The following is a 13,966-nucleotide window of genomic DNA, read 5'->3' on the forward strand; positions in this document are numbered from 1 at the left end:
ATGTGTGTGTGTGTGTATTTACTCTTAGTTTTTTAAAGAAATGTCAGTTAGGGCATAAAAGAATAATAGACTATATATTTTTGGTTATACTTTACATTAATGTTACATTAGTAATGCATTAACTAACAATGAGAAATATACTTGTTTGTAAGTGTTATAAGTGTTTGTTAAACTTTGTTAGTGTTATCTATCTATCTATCTATCTATCTATCTATCTATCTATCTATCTATCTGTCTGTCTGTCTGTCTGTCTGTCTGTCTGTCTGTCTGTCTGTCTGTCTGTCTGTCTGTCTGTCTGTCTGTCTGTCTGTCTGTCTGTCTGTCTATCTGTCTGTCTATCTATCTATCTATCTATCTATCTATCTATCTATCTATCTATCTATCTATCTATCTATCTATCTATCTATCTATCTATCTATCTATCTATCTATCTATCTATCTATCTATCTATCTATCTATCTATCTATCTGTCTATCTACAGTATCTGTCTGTCTGTCTCCTACCTACATACATGCCTATCTGGTTAATTTGCATGAATTGTCAGAACTTATTGCCAAAGCTAATCCATCTTTCCAATACTGAATATAAGTTAGACTGTTTTGTTTTTTGTCTCATCTATCGCTACTTGGCGGGTTTTTAGTGGAAAAGTTTCTGTTGTCATGCTACTGAAAATTGTACAGTAGTTAAGTTAGTAGCATTGCCTGTTAGCTACTTAGTAACTCCCCTGGGTAATAATTAGTGTAATAGATTGTCTAGTAATATCTACAACATCATGCAGTTGTGAAAAACAAGCGTCCATTATTATTGCCGTGATAACACTGATCAGCAAAACTTGCTTAGTTACAAAACAAGAGTCAAGACCATTTCTTTGATCCACATCAGTAGCTAATAAAGTGAAAAGTGAAACACTATCATATGTACAGGCCCCTAGAGCAAGGAATTTAACACTGCTGGAATTTGAACCCGTTTTTGTACACCAAAGATGCAGAAGTTTCCTTCCACACATACACACACTGTTTAATTCCTACCACATGTTGGTACAGCGAGTGCTTGCCTTTAAAGATCCCATCAGTGTGTGGAGGCTCTCGCTCTACTGCATCATATGATCAGAGTTAACAGCTATTGTTTTTGTCCTTGGTGATTTGAAACACTCATTGAGGCTATCAATATTAAATTTTTCCTATGTGGTTTGCTATATTTAGCCTTTCGCTATACTTTTACTCAAAGAATTTGAAAACATATTAGTCATTCATAGTTGCCTAATCAAAGGCATTTCAACGTTTCGGCAGTTTTTTTGCCAAGGTACAACAAGAGACCAAGTATATGTGTTAGATTAGAATTTTTTTTACAAGAACATACACATTTCTCTCAACAAACTGACAGAGTGCCACTGTGACCATGTCACATCCCTATCTGTGATGCATAGAAATACTGCAATTATTGAATTTTGGCATGTTGTCCTGTTATATTATCTATAGGCACATTTAAACTTTTAGAAACGTTCTTGAAGTCCCCCTTCTTCATGCCTTAAAATAACTCTACATTCTTGCTTCATTTAGTATACGTGGAATTATGAATATGCAAATTAAACAATTAAAAAACCCTGTCCCTTCTTAAAGGTGTGTTTGTGCTCACTGTGTTAAAATGCCCACAGAGCATGACAAGAATGATAGGAAAAGCCCTGCATGTTTACAGGATTAGTTACATGTCTGTGACGGTGGGAAACACTTCTTTGGTACTCTTCAATTTTAAAGAGAAAATATTTGCACATGGGTTGTCTTAAGTATGTTAAAAAAACAACATTAAAAACACAATTTTTGGACTCAATAGTTAAATTTTTCCACTAACAAATTGTAATACTTAATAGTTTATCATTTTGTCTGAAACATCATGAACTGATGTTCATCAGCCTGAGTTCCCACTGTAGTCCAGGCAAAGTAACTCATTTTGGAGCCAAAAATAGAATAAATTGTAAAAGAATTTTTTTCAGCATAGATCTTTTCTATGAGGTGTCCAGAACAACATACTAAAAGTCCTAAGAAATCCTAGTTGAGGAAATATGTTAAATTCTCATCAATCCGAGATGTGTGCCAATAAGGCCAGGCAACAATAACTTACACCCCCAATGGGGCTATTTTTTTCCTTTACTCCTAACAAAATGAAACTTTACACAATGAAAGTACCCATGAAAAGTAAATTTTTTTGTATTACAAGTTTCTTTGAAAATGAATTTAAATATGCAAATGAGCTATACACTCGAATATAGGCTACATATACAGCATTTAGGCTTAATTTTTTCCTTTACTCCTACCACAAAAAAAACTTTACACAATGAAAGTCTACAAGAAAAGTAAACCATTTTGTATTAGAAGTTTGTTTGAAAATGAATTTGAATATGCAAATGAGCAATATACTAATCGAATATGTCCAGAATACACCCTAATGGACTTATTTTTTCCTTTACTCCTATCACAATCAAACCTCACACAGTGAAAGTATACATGAAAAGTAACATTTTTGTTTTACAAGTTTCTTTGAAAAATCTATTTTAAATATGCAAATGAGCTCAACACTAGGCCTAATTGACTTACTGTATGGCCAAGATACCATAAAGTCACAAGTAGAAAAAACAGGGGCCAAATAACTAACACATTCATGTCCATTCAGTAAATTAACCTATGCATAAACACGATAAATTTAAAGGATTAGTTCACCCCAAAATGAAAACGATAGGTCATTTAAAAAAAAATTTTTTATAATTTGTAGACTTTTTAACTTCAATAGTTCGGGTTGAGCTGATCAACAAACGGACAGGGAACTACGTTATCACGTTAAAAGGTCAAGCCGGCGCCGGCAGAGGTACCGCCCCACTGTTTACAATGCGACCGTACATAGGAGCAGGGCTGCCAACTCTCATGCATTGAGCGTGAGACTCACGCAATTGACACTTTTCACACGCTCTCACGCCACACATCCATTTTCTCACGCACAGAAAAATTGCGGAGCAAAGAGGTACTTTTAATACTAGACTAATTCTCAGCTCATAGATTCCATCAATTTTATTCGAAATTCAGACAAAAATACGTTTGGCGCTTGTAAATGTGACGTGACAGATCGCTGAGCACCTCAGTTCAAGTGCACGTGAACCGATCATCTGTTACTTTTTTATTTAAAGATGCAGTACAACTAACCGAAAGTATACATAATATCGACCAATTAGTGTTTTTCAACCACGGAAAGAGGTCAATATAACAGCAGGAGAACAATTATGTCACATAACGTTACATTTACCTCAGGAAAGCCATTTAATGACCATAGCATGTTAACTGAATAGAAAAAATAGCTAGAGAGGAGATTTTGCTGAGCACTATATTACATATTTATTATATTTTTACTTATGTCATTAAATAATTGTTATTATAACAAAAACTACATTACATTTAATTTAATTTGTTATTTTTAACCTTTAATAATACCAGCAGATTGGGCCCTCTATGTTTACAGCATTAGGTGAGATTATTTTTTTAAATAAAATTTAAAATAAACATGTATACAAATTAGTCAATATTGAATCAAAATCGGAATCAAATCACAAGAATGGAATTGAAATCTTGAAATTTTTGTCAAGCAATAATAAAAACTGTATCCTACCAGTCATTGTACAATGTAAACATTGTAACATGTTGTCACTAAACTTCATTAAATTCTATTTAGTTACCAAATGTTTTGACAATCTCAATTACACTTATTGTGATGCAATATTTGTTTTTACATTATATTGACCTTAAAGGTAGGGTAGGTAGGATTTAAAAAAAAAAAACATTCCAAATTTGTTTAAACTGTCTTTATATACCAATACATAATTAAAATGCAAGTAATCTGAAAAAGAGAGTATAAAAATCGAGTGTCTTTAGACCTCTCACGGCTGTTGTAAACACAGCTCATTATTTCCATTCACTCCACCCCCTCCCTTCTGGGCTCCTTCCAAAGCCACACCCCCAAAACACATGAACGCGCGACGCCAAACGCTCAGGCTCAGCTGGAAGACGCATTTATTTACCTGAGACGAGTGGAGAGGAACGAGCGCAGTGCATGCAGTGACATCATGTCAGAATCACATGTAATAAAATACCTAACTTTATCACTATGAATATAAACAAATAAGATGGCTTTTAGTAGCCTACTCACTATCAAGCTAGCATATCGATACTGGATACTGGTTGATACAAATCAACAACAACTAAGTTACATCACCACAGTTTTATAATGTCTTGTTTACAGATAAACAGAGTAACATACACTCAAACAACTCCTTCTCACAACTGTATTGCAGACACAAAATAATATAACACACACACAGTGTGTACGACACACAAGGCGTCACTTTTCATCCCCTTTAGGTCCCTCAGTTCTCGCCATCGCTGGAAAGCCACGCCGATATTTACTCTAGTTTGATTTCTTTGTTTATCCAAATGCTTTTTGGTCATTGCCTTTTCTAGTACTGTCTTTCTTTTTTTGCCTGGTTTGCCTTCGCTGACTGCATATGCAGGTGCTTTGAATTTTGAATGCTCTTTCTTTCCGCGCCTCTCTTCACTCCTCAAATCAAACGGTGTCGGGTGCACGCATATGGGCAGATCTTGTAACAGGGGTGGTTGCCATGGTTGCGAGAGAGTGACAGTCGCCCAAACCAATCAATTGTTTCGTCCCGGATGGAAATAATGAGCTGTGTTTATTGCAGATTAAAAGGTCTACAGTCACTCGATTTTTATACTCTCTTTTTCAGAGCACTTACATTTTAATTATGTATTGGTATATAAAGACAGTTTAAACAAATTTGAAAAAAAGTTTTTTAGAAAATCCTACCTACCCTACCTTTAAGAATTAATTGCACAATCTTGCCTCCAGTTACTTTCTAAATTCTTTTTTTCCTTTTGGCGAACAAGCCTTACCTAATGACATTCCCACACAGATAACATAAGAAGAAAGTTAGAATAGCCATTTTAGTCATTAGTAACATGGTGAGATTAAATTTTGGGCTGGTAGATTTACAAATGATTGGTATTGTTGGTAAGATTACAGGCAGAAGTCATTCTTACCAACTAAACGATTCACTCTCACACAGAAGACTGATAGACACACTTTCCAGACATTCCAGCTCTTTACAATAATTTTGCCAGACACCAAAACTGCTTCTCTTTTTGTAGTTAGCAAATATTTCAGACCAGGCAGGCCACACATCAGACTTCTACCATTTGTAAAGTAGCTTTGCAGTGTTATGAGAAGCTAGCAACAGCAATATCTACTTAGTTAAAGAAAAACTAAAAAAATCTAAAATAAAATAAAAAACACCAGAAAGAAACCTCCCCTGTTGTTGCTAGCTTGTCGTGGTGGGGAGGCTTGTGTGCCTCCGTGACCCTGAAGACTATACCGGCGGGGGTTATACCACTGGCAGGCACTACCAAGCCAGACAGTTTTCAGGTTAGAGGCCAGTCTAAAAGCAGCATTGCCATCACCCATTGGCAGTAGTATGATTGGATGAATATTGGGCTGATGTATTTGTCATAATGGTGTTTCTGCCTATATGCAAATTAGGACATATTCAATAGGTGTGGCCCTCATGTGCATATTCAAATTCATTTCAAAAGAAACTTGTAATACAAAAAAAGTTACTTTTCATGTATACTTTTACTATGTGAAGTTTTATTGTGTTAGGAGTAAAGAAAAAAATTAAGCCTATTTGGGTGTATTTTGGGCATATTCGATTAGTCTATAGCTCATTTGCATAATAAAATTCATTTTCAAAGAAACTTGTAATACAAAAAATCTTACTTTTCATGGGTACTTTCATTGTGTAAAGTTTTATTGTGTTAGGAGTAAAGAAAAAAATTAAGCCTATTTGGGTGTATTTTGGGCATATTCGATTAGTCTATAGCTCATTTGCATAATAAAATTAATTTTCAAAGAAACTTGTAATACAAAAAATGTTACTTTTCATGGGTACTTTCATTGTGTAAAGTTTCATTTTGTTAGGAGTAAAGGAAAAAAATAGCCCCATTGGGGTGTATTGTTGCCTGGCCTTATTGGCACACATCTCGGATTGATGAGAATTTAACATATTTCCTCAACTAGGATTTCTTAGGACTTTTAGTATGTTGTTCTGGACACCTCATAGAAAAGATCTATGCTGAAAAAAATTCTTTTACAATTAGTCTGTCGTAAAACACTATTTTGCCTGGACTACTGTGTCATTTCCACCACATCTCAAATCATTTATTGTGTTTGATAGCAACTTATGGGGCACATTTTTAAAGTTGGCATTAAACAGAAGTTGCGATAGTCCTTTCTTCTCTATTGTGATGGATGTCCAAGTGAAACGGCTTCTGGAACAAGAAAAAATGTAGGGGGACTTGATTTTGTCCATTGGGGAGTAATTGGATGGTATTGATTGATTTGCTATTGGTCAATCTCATGTGAGTGACAGGTTCCTCACGCCAGTAAACACGTCATCAGAGATGTCGCTGCAAGAGGGAGGGGAAGTTATTCTGATTAAAGATTACGAGGCACATGCGTTATAAATTAGAAATACTGGGTTATTCCATAAAAAAACAAAAAAATAAAAAAAATAAAAAAACGGGAATTGTCAACTTTGATTTCATCAGTGCCCGTCTACGGAGAGCCTTGGCACTTCCTATTAGCCCCATTGTATCGATCTTGGTTGCAGTTCCATTAGAATTCCACTGGAGGTGATCGCGGGCGAGCGCAGAATGAATGGGAGTCTATGGGGCTAGAATGCTAAATTTGTCTCTTTCACCCGATTGCCGTTGAAAAATCTCAGAATTTATTGTAGGTTTTGCAAGTTCAACATGGGTTATAGGTCGATAGTTCAATGAACGGGTACTTATGTCCTTTCGATTTCTTACAGGTTGAGTTGTTGTTGCCCATAACACGCTAGCATTCTGCTAATGAACGCTGATTGGTCAGTGAAGGACTGATTACGACCAGAGATACCGCTTGATGGCATCGTGGCATCCGAAGCGGGACCAGAAACAAACAAAACAAAAACTCTTCTAGCACGTGTATTTACCTGTGTCAGCTGGTGTTGTGTGTTTACCTGTGTCAGCTGTGTTGTGTGTTTACCTGTGTCAGCTGTGTTGTGTGTTTCCCTGTGTCAGCCGTGTCGTGTGTTTACCTGTGTCAGCTGTGTTGTGTGTTTACCTGTGTCAGCTGTGTTGTGTGTTTCCCTGTGTCAGCTGTGTCGTGTGTTTACCTGTGTCAGCTGTGTTGTGTGTTTACCTGTGTCAGCTGTGTTGTGTGTTTCCCTGTGTCAGCTGTGTTGTGTGTTTGCCTGTGTGAGCAGTGTTGTGTGTTTGCCTGTGTCAGCTGTGTTGTGTGTTTCCCTGTGTCAGCTGGTGTTGTGTGTTTCCCTGTGTCAGCCGTGTCGTGTGTTTACCTGTGTCAGCCGTGTTGTGTGTTTACCTGTGTCAGCTGTGTTGTGTGTTTCCCTGTGTCAGCCGTGTCGTGTGTTTACCTGTGTCAGCCGTGTTGTGTGTTTACCTGTGTCAGCTGTGCTGTGTGTTTGCCTGTGTCAGCTGTGTTGTGTGTATACCTGTGTCAGCTGTGTTGTGCGTTTACCTGTGTCAGCTGTGTTGTGTGTATACCTGTGTCAGCTGTGTTGTGTGTTTACCTGTGTCAGCTGTGTTGTGTGTTTACCTGTGTCAGCTGTGTTGTGTGTTTACCTGTGTCAGCTGTGTTGTGTGTTTCCCTGTGTCAGCTGTGTTGTGTGTATACTAGGGATGCAACAATACAGTTAGCCCACGGTTCAATACATACCTCGGTTTTTTAACCACGGTTTACGGTTCGGTTCGGTTCTGATGGCTTGACACATAATAGTGTTTTTTTTGTTATTCTGTGCTTAGGCAATAGGAACAGTAAGAGGTTAAGGAGAAAAAAATAAAAACGATTTATTGCAATACTCCTTTATTTTACTTAAAAGCTAAGCAAAGTCCACTAGTTCTTAGTGTATTGTATAATATACAATTAACACTGACATCTCTTTACCTCAGAGCGTCCGTTAACTGAATGAATTGACAATATCACCTGAAAATCCGATAACATCAGCAATTTTCATTCAAGCAGCTGATTTCTGTGAATGAATGTAAAACTAAATGTATATTGCAGCACAGGGTGAAGTCAGTATATACATTAACGACGATTTGAGACAAATAAATGTACATTTAATGTATAACTATATAGATGGCATTCTGTGGCGCGGCAGGATTTTGAACACGTTCCTGAGCCGAAAGGCGCCGACGGTGTGTGTAGCGCTACGTACACTCATAGAGAATAATGTGTTCGAATTTAAAAGACGTGGCGCTGCGCGTCCGGTGTGCGACCTCTTTAAATTGACCATTTCAAATAAACATATTTGTGCCTTCTTCAGACAGTGATATTGGGTGATGGCGCCGCTGATGTGCAGTCATGTTGGAAGTGTTTCCGTTTGAGTAGGCTACACGTGTAAAACAATGCTTGCACACAGTTATTTTTATTGTTTACCGTTTATTGTTTATCTTCCTCGGCACTATACTCAACGGCAAAACCGAAATGTCCCCACACCACGGATTTGAAAGACGCCGGCGCTTCCTCGTACTGTAGCCTCACTTCACCGCCGCTCGCCATGTTAAAGTGTGGAATGATGGTTAAGCGCCCCCTAAATTTAGAGCATATTGAATATTTACTCGCGGGGAATTTCCTTATCAGCTTGTAGACTTACAGGCACACACAAACAGTCAATTCGGAGATAAATAAAACGCACATAAATTATTTAAACGTAAAACCGAAAAAACCGCAATTCACAAGTGCGTATTGAACCGTGGATGTCGTACCGAACGGTTCAATATTATATTGAGAATTGTGGCATCCCTAGTGTATACCTGTGTCAGCTGTGTTGTGTGTTTACCTGTGTCAGCTGTGTTGTGTGTATACCTGTGTCAGCTGTGTTGTGTGTTTACCTGTGTCAGCTGTGTTGTGTGTTTACCTGTGTCAGCTGTGTTGTGTGTTTCCCTGTGTCAGCTGTGTTGTGTGTTTGCCTGTGTCAGCTGTGTTGTGTGTTTGCCTGTGTCAGCTGTGTTGTGTTTACCTGTGTCAGCTGTGTTGTGTGTTTGCCTGTGTCAGCTGTGTTGTGTGTTTGCCTGTGTCAGCTGTGTCGTGTGTTTACCTGTGTCAGCTGTGTTGTGTGTTTGCCTGTGTCAGCTGTGTTGTGTGTTTGCCTGTGTCAGCTGTGTTGTGTGTTTGCCTGTGTCAGCTGTGTTGTGTTTGCCTGTGTCAGCTGTGTTGTGTGTTTGCCTGTGTCAGCTGTGTTGTGTGTTTGCCTGTGTCAGCTGTGTTGTGTGTTTGCCTGTGTCAGCTGTGTTGTGTGTTTACCTGTGTCAGCTGTGTTGTGTGTTTGCCTGTGTCAGCTGTGTTGTGTGTTTGCCTGTGTCAGCTGTGTTGTGTATTTCCCTGCGTCAGCTGTGTTGTGTTTTTTTCCTGTGTCAGCTGTGCTGTGTGTTTGCCTGTGTCAGCTGTGTTGTGTGTTTGCCTGTGTCAGCTGTGCTGTGTGTTTGCCTGTGTCAGCTGTGCTGTGTGTTTGCCTGTGTCAGCTGTGTTGTGTGTTTACCTTTGTCAGCTGTGTTGTGTGTTTGCCTGTGTCAGCTGTGTTGTGTGTTTGCCTGTGTCAGCTGTGTTGTGTGTTTGCCTGTGTCAGCTGTGTTGTGTGTTTGCCTGTGTCAGCTGTGTTGTGTTTACCTGTGTCAGCTGTGTTGTGTGTTTGCCTGTGTCAGCTGTGTTGTGTGTTTGCCTGTGTCAGCTGTGTTGTGTGTTTGCCTGTGTCAGCTGTGTTGTGTGTTTACCTGTGTCAGCTGTGTTGTGTGTTTGCCTGTGTCAGCTGTGTTGTGTGTTTCCCTGTGTCAGCTGTGTTGTGTGTTTCCCTGTGTCAGCTGTGTTGTGTGTTTGCCTGTGTCAGCTGTGTTGTGTGTTTACCTGTGTCAGCTGTGTTGTGTTTTTTTCCTGTGTCAGCTGTGCTGTGTGTTTGCCTGTGTCAGCTGTGTTGTGTGTTTACCTGTGTCAGCTGTGTTGTGTGTTTGCCTGTGTCAGCTGTGTTGTGTGTTTGCCTGTGTCAGCTGTGTTGTGTGTTTGCCTGTGTCAGCTGTGTTGTGTGTTTACCTGTGTCAGCTGTGTTGTGTGTTTACCTGTGTCAGCTGTGTTGTGTGTTTGCCTGTGTCAGCTGTGTTGTGTGTTTGCCTGTGTCAGCTGTGTTGTGTATTTCCCTGTGTCAGCTGTGTTGTGTTTTTTTCCTGTGTCAGCTGTGCTGTGTGTTTGCCTGTGTCAGCTGTGTTGTGTGTTTACCTGTGTCAGCTGTGTTGTGTGTTTGCCTGTGTCAGCTGTGTTGTGTGTTTGCCTGTGTCAGCTGTGTTGTGTGTTTACCTGTGTCAGCTGTGTTGTGTGTTTACCTGTGTCAGCTGTGTTGTGTGTTTACCTGTGTCAGCTGTGTTGTGTGTTTCCCTGTGTCAGCTGTGTTGTGTGTTTCCCTGTGTCAGCTGTGTTGTGTGTTTGCCTGTGTCAGCTGTGTTGTGTGTTTCCCTGTGTCAGCTGTGTTGTGTTTGCCTGTGTCAGCTGTGTTGTGTGTTTACCTGTGTCAGCTGTGTTGTGTGTTTGCCTGTGTCAGCTGTGTTGTGTGTTTGCCTGTGTCAGCTGTGTTGTGTGTTTACCTGTGTCAGCTGTGTTGTGTGTTTCCCTGTGTCAGCTGTGTTGTGTGTTTGCCTGTGTCAGCTGTGTTGTGTGTTTGCCTGTGTCAGCTGTGTTGTGTGTTTGCCTGTGTCAGCTGTGTTGTGTGTTTGCCTGTGTCAGCTGTGTTGTGTGTTTGCCTGTGTCAGCTGTGTTGTGTGTTTGCCTGTGTCAGCTGTGTTGTGTGTTTGCCTGTGTCAGCTGTGTTGTGTGTTTGCCTGTGTCAGCTGTGTTGTGTGTTTGCCTGTGTCAGCTGTGTTGTGTGTTTGCCTGTGTCAGCTGTGTTGTGTGTTTACCTGTGTCAGCTGTGTTGTCGAGAGAAAAGAAAGTGCAGAGCGCGAAAGCACCAAAGCGACTGAAGGATTGCCGTAAAGCAGTATCTCTGGTCGTACGATGTGTATGATGTCATTGACATTTTAAAAGACTTTTTAAAGCAAATAAGTGACTGTAAAAAATCTAACACCTAGCAATGTGTAATTTCTTTGCATCTCCTTTCGAATACAACATTCAAATTACTAGACAAAAAATTATATCCTGAGAAAAGTGGATTTTGATGGGTATTTCGCCATAGACCTCCATTCATTCTGCACTCGTCCTGTGAGCGCCCCCGCATGGACAGAGTGTTACTGCAGCCAGTCCAGAAACCGGAAGTAACCAGAGAGTGCCAATTCTCTTCCTATTAGACATTCTCTGATTTCATGGTGACTTTGAATTTTTTTTTTTTTAATAAAAAGGCCAACTCCTTTGTCTCAATAATGCTAATTTCATAGCCTTTAATGAATACTTCATACTTCATGGATCTCCCTAACTTCTGAGAACTTTGAGGCAAATTTGTGTATCATGACTGATTGATAAATTAATAAATAATTGTCACAAATATTTAAATGACTTAAATTACTTAATTATCATTTCTAATATGCATTCTAATATTTTCATCAAAAAAATAGAGGTAAAATAAAAAAATCAAAGAAAGTATGAATTTTGTTCTTCATTCAAAATAATAATTATTACAATAATAATAAAAATGAATATAAATCAACATCAAAAGTGTCTGTAGTTGTAGAATCTCTTACGTATTTGTACATATAATTCTGTCCTCGTTGTTTAAAATCAATAAAATAATATTGTAACCTGATACTATGATAATGTCTTAAAGGTCCCATGGCATGAAAATTTCACTTTATGAGGTTTTTTAATATGAGCATTAATATGAGTTCCCCTTGCCTGCCTATGGTCCCCCAGTGGCTAGAAACAGCGGTAGGTGTAACCCAAGCCCTGGGTATCCTGCTCCGCCTTTGAGGAAATGAAAGCTCAGACGGGCGAATCTGGAAACTTCCCCTTATGTTGTCATAAGGGGAAAGGTTACCTCCCCTTTCTCTGCTTTGCCCGCCCATAGAATTTGGCCCGCCCATGAGAAAATGAGCTACGACCGTGCGAGCGCGATATTGTTTTTTTCTCGAGAGAAATCATGGCTTGCAAACGAGCGAAGCATGGCAGTTGCTCAGTGTTTGGATGTACAAATGAACACAAAAGTATTTTTTTAGTTCCTAATAGTGGCAGAGGTCTGACTAATATAGCGGCGTTGGTTAGTATATATATATATATATATATATATATATATATATATATATATATATATATAAGGCTGAATTTCGGGAAAGAGACTTCAGATACAGTATTAGGGGACCACTAAGGCCTAAGCAACCAAAAAGCAGCATGTCACCTTTAAGCAGTTTTGGAAATGCAGTTTTTTTGTTCTTAATGTCTGCCTTTATTTTTGTCAACATTAACATTGTATGAAAAACATGTATAGGTCTACACCATAGATGTCAGTGATTGTCAATAATTTGTATAATCAGTATAGTACACCATTAATCAATGTGCCGCAGCTCTGCGCTAAACTGTCAAAACACCTTTATGTCTGTTGACATATAGATCAACCTGACCCCATTTACAGTAGTCAATCATTGTCAGTGTACTTCTTTACTATTTAAAGGGGTGGTTGATTATGATTTCACTTTTCTAACTTTAGTTAGTGTGTAATGTTGCTGTTTGAGCATAAACAACATCTGCAAAGTTACGACGCTCAAAGTTCAAAGCAAAGGGAGATATTTGCTTTTAAAGAAATTGCAACAAACGGCTGGTAGAGACTACACCATATTCCTCCCGGGTGAGTGACATCACTAACCCTAGAATTAACATAAACCCCGCCCTCTGAACACGATTTATAGATTATCAAGACAGAATATGCTAATCAATGACTAGAATATAATTACACATCAGCTACATCAACTAACCATTCAGAAATGTCCTGTTGCATTCTACATGTTGTCACTTCTTCTTGAGTCCATTCAACTAATCATTAACCTAGAAATCTAGACGCACCCTAGCGGCAGCAAAATGTATTTTGCAGCCAGGGCAGTCTAGCAACTCTCCGTTGACTTTCGGAGCTGTAAAAACCTAAATTGGGTCAGGCCAATCACATCGTGTATAAGAGTAGGCGGGGCAGGCTTAACATAATGACGACAGAGTTGCGACGGTTCCCTGCAACTTGAAAACAAAGAATGGCGGAGCTGCTGGCGAATAGTCTTTCGAATCGGCTTTGGCCGCGACTCTGGAGGACTTGGAGTTAAGTTTTTCTTTGAGAAAAGAGCAAAGAACGGCACTTAAGTCATTCTTAAAAAAGGAAGATGTGTTCGTAGTTTTGCCGGCCAGATATGGCAAAAGTTGAATCTATCAACTAACGTTAGCTCCGCTGTTGGGAAAACGCTCTGGTTGGTTGAAGCGCTGTCCTATTGCGTGCAGAGGGAATTTGAAAGACAGCCGTTTATCCCGCCCCTCGGATTGAGCCGTGTCTATGGTGAGATGCCAGACCTAACATCTTGATGTAGGTCTGGCTTGCCAGGCTAACTAATCATATCATAATCACAATATCAGTAGTATAACAATAATGTAATACAACTTGATAACATATTCGTTATTTTTTAAGAATTATTGACTTGTCTAACCCTAAAATAGTCTCAGCATTCAGTGTTTTTACAACTGTAAATCTGGTTCGTTCATCTCCAATGGCTTGTTGCAAGCAATTTGTCCATTTGAAGACATATTGAACATCCTGCGTCCTTATCGTCTGAAGTTTCACAAGAAACAGCCAGCGCAATCGCGTTCTGTTGAACTTTTGACAGCCGAAGCTGACGATTCCATC

General features: G+C 39.1%; 1 protein-coding gene across 2 annotated transcripts in view; it reads left to right on the forward strand.

The window, feature by feature from the left end:
• The window catches only part of sugct (succinyl-CoA:glutarate-CoA transferase), a 158,487-nt gene that overhangs the window by 66,111 nt on the left and 78,410 nt on the right, over positions 1-13,966 (forward strand). The gene's annotated exons all lie outside the window — the stretch shown is intronic.

The sequence above is a fragment of the Squalius cephalus genome, assembly GCF_949319135.1.
Source record: "Squalius cephalus genome assembly, chromosome: 25".
NCBI classification, from domain to species: domain Eukaryota; kingdom Metazoa; phylum Chordata; class Actinopteri; order Cypriniformes; family Leuciscidae; genus Squalius; species Squalius cephalus.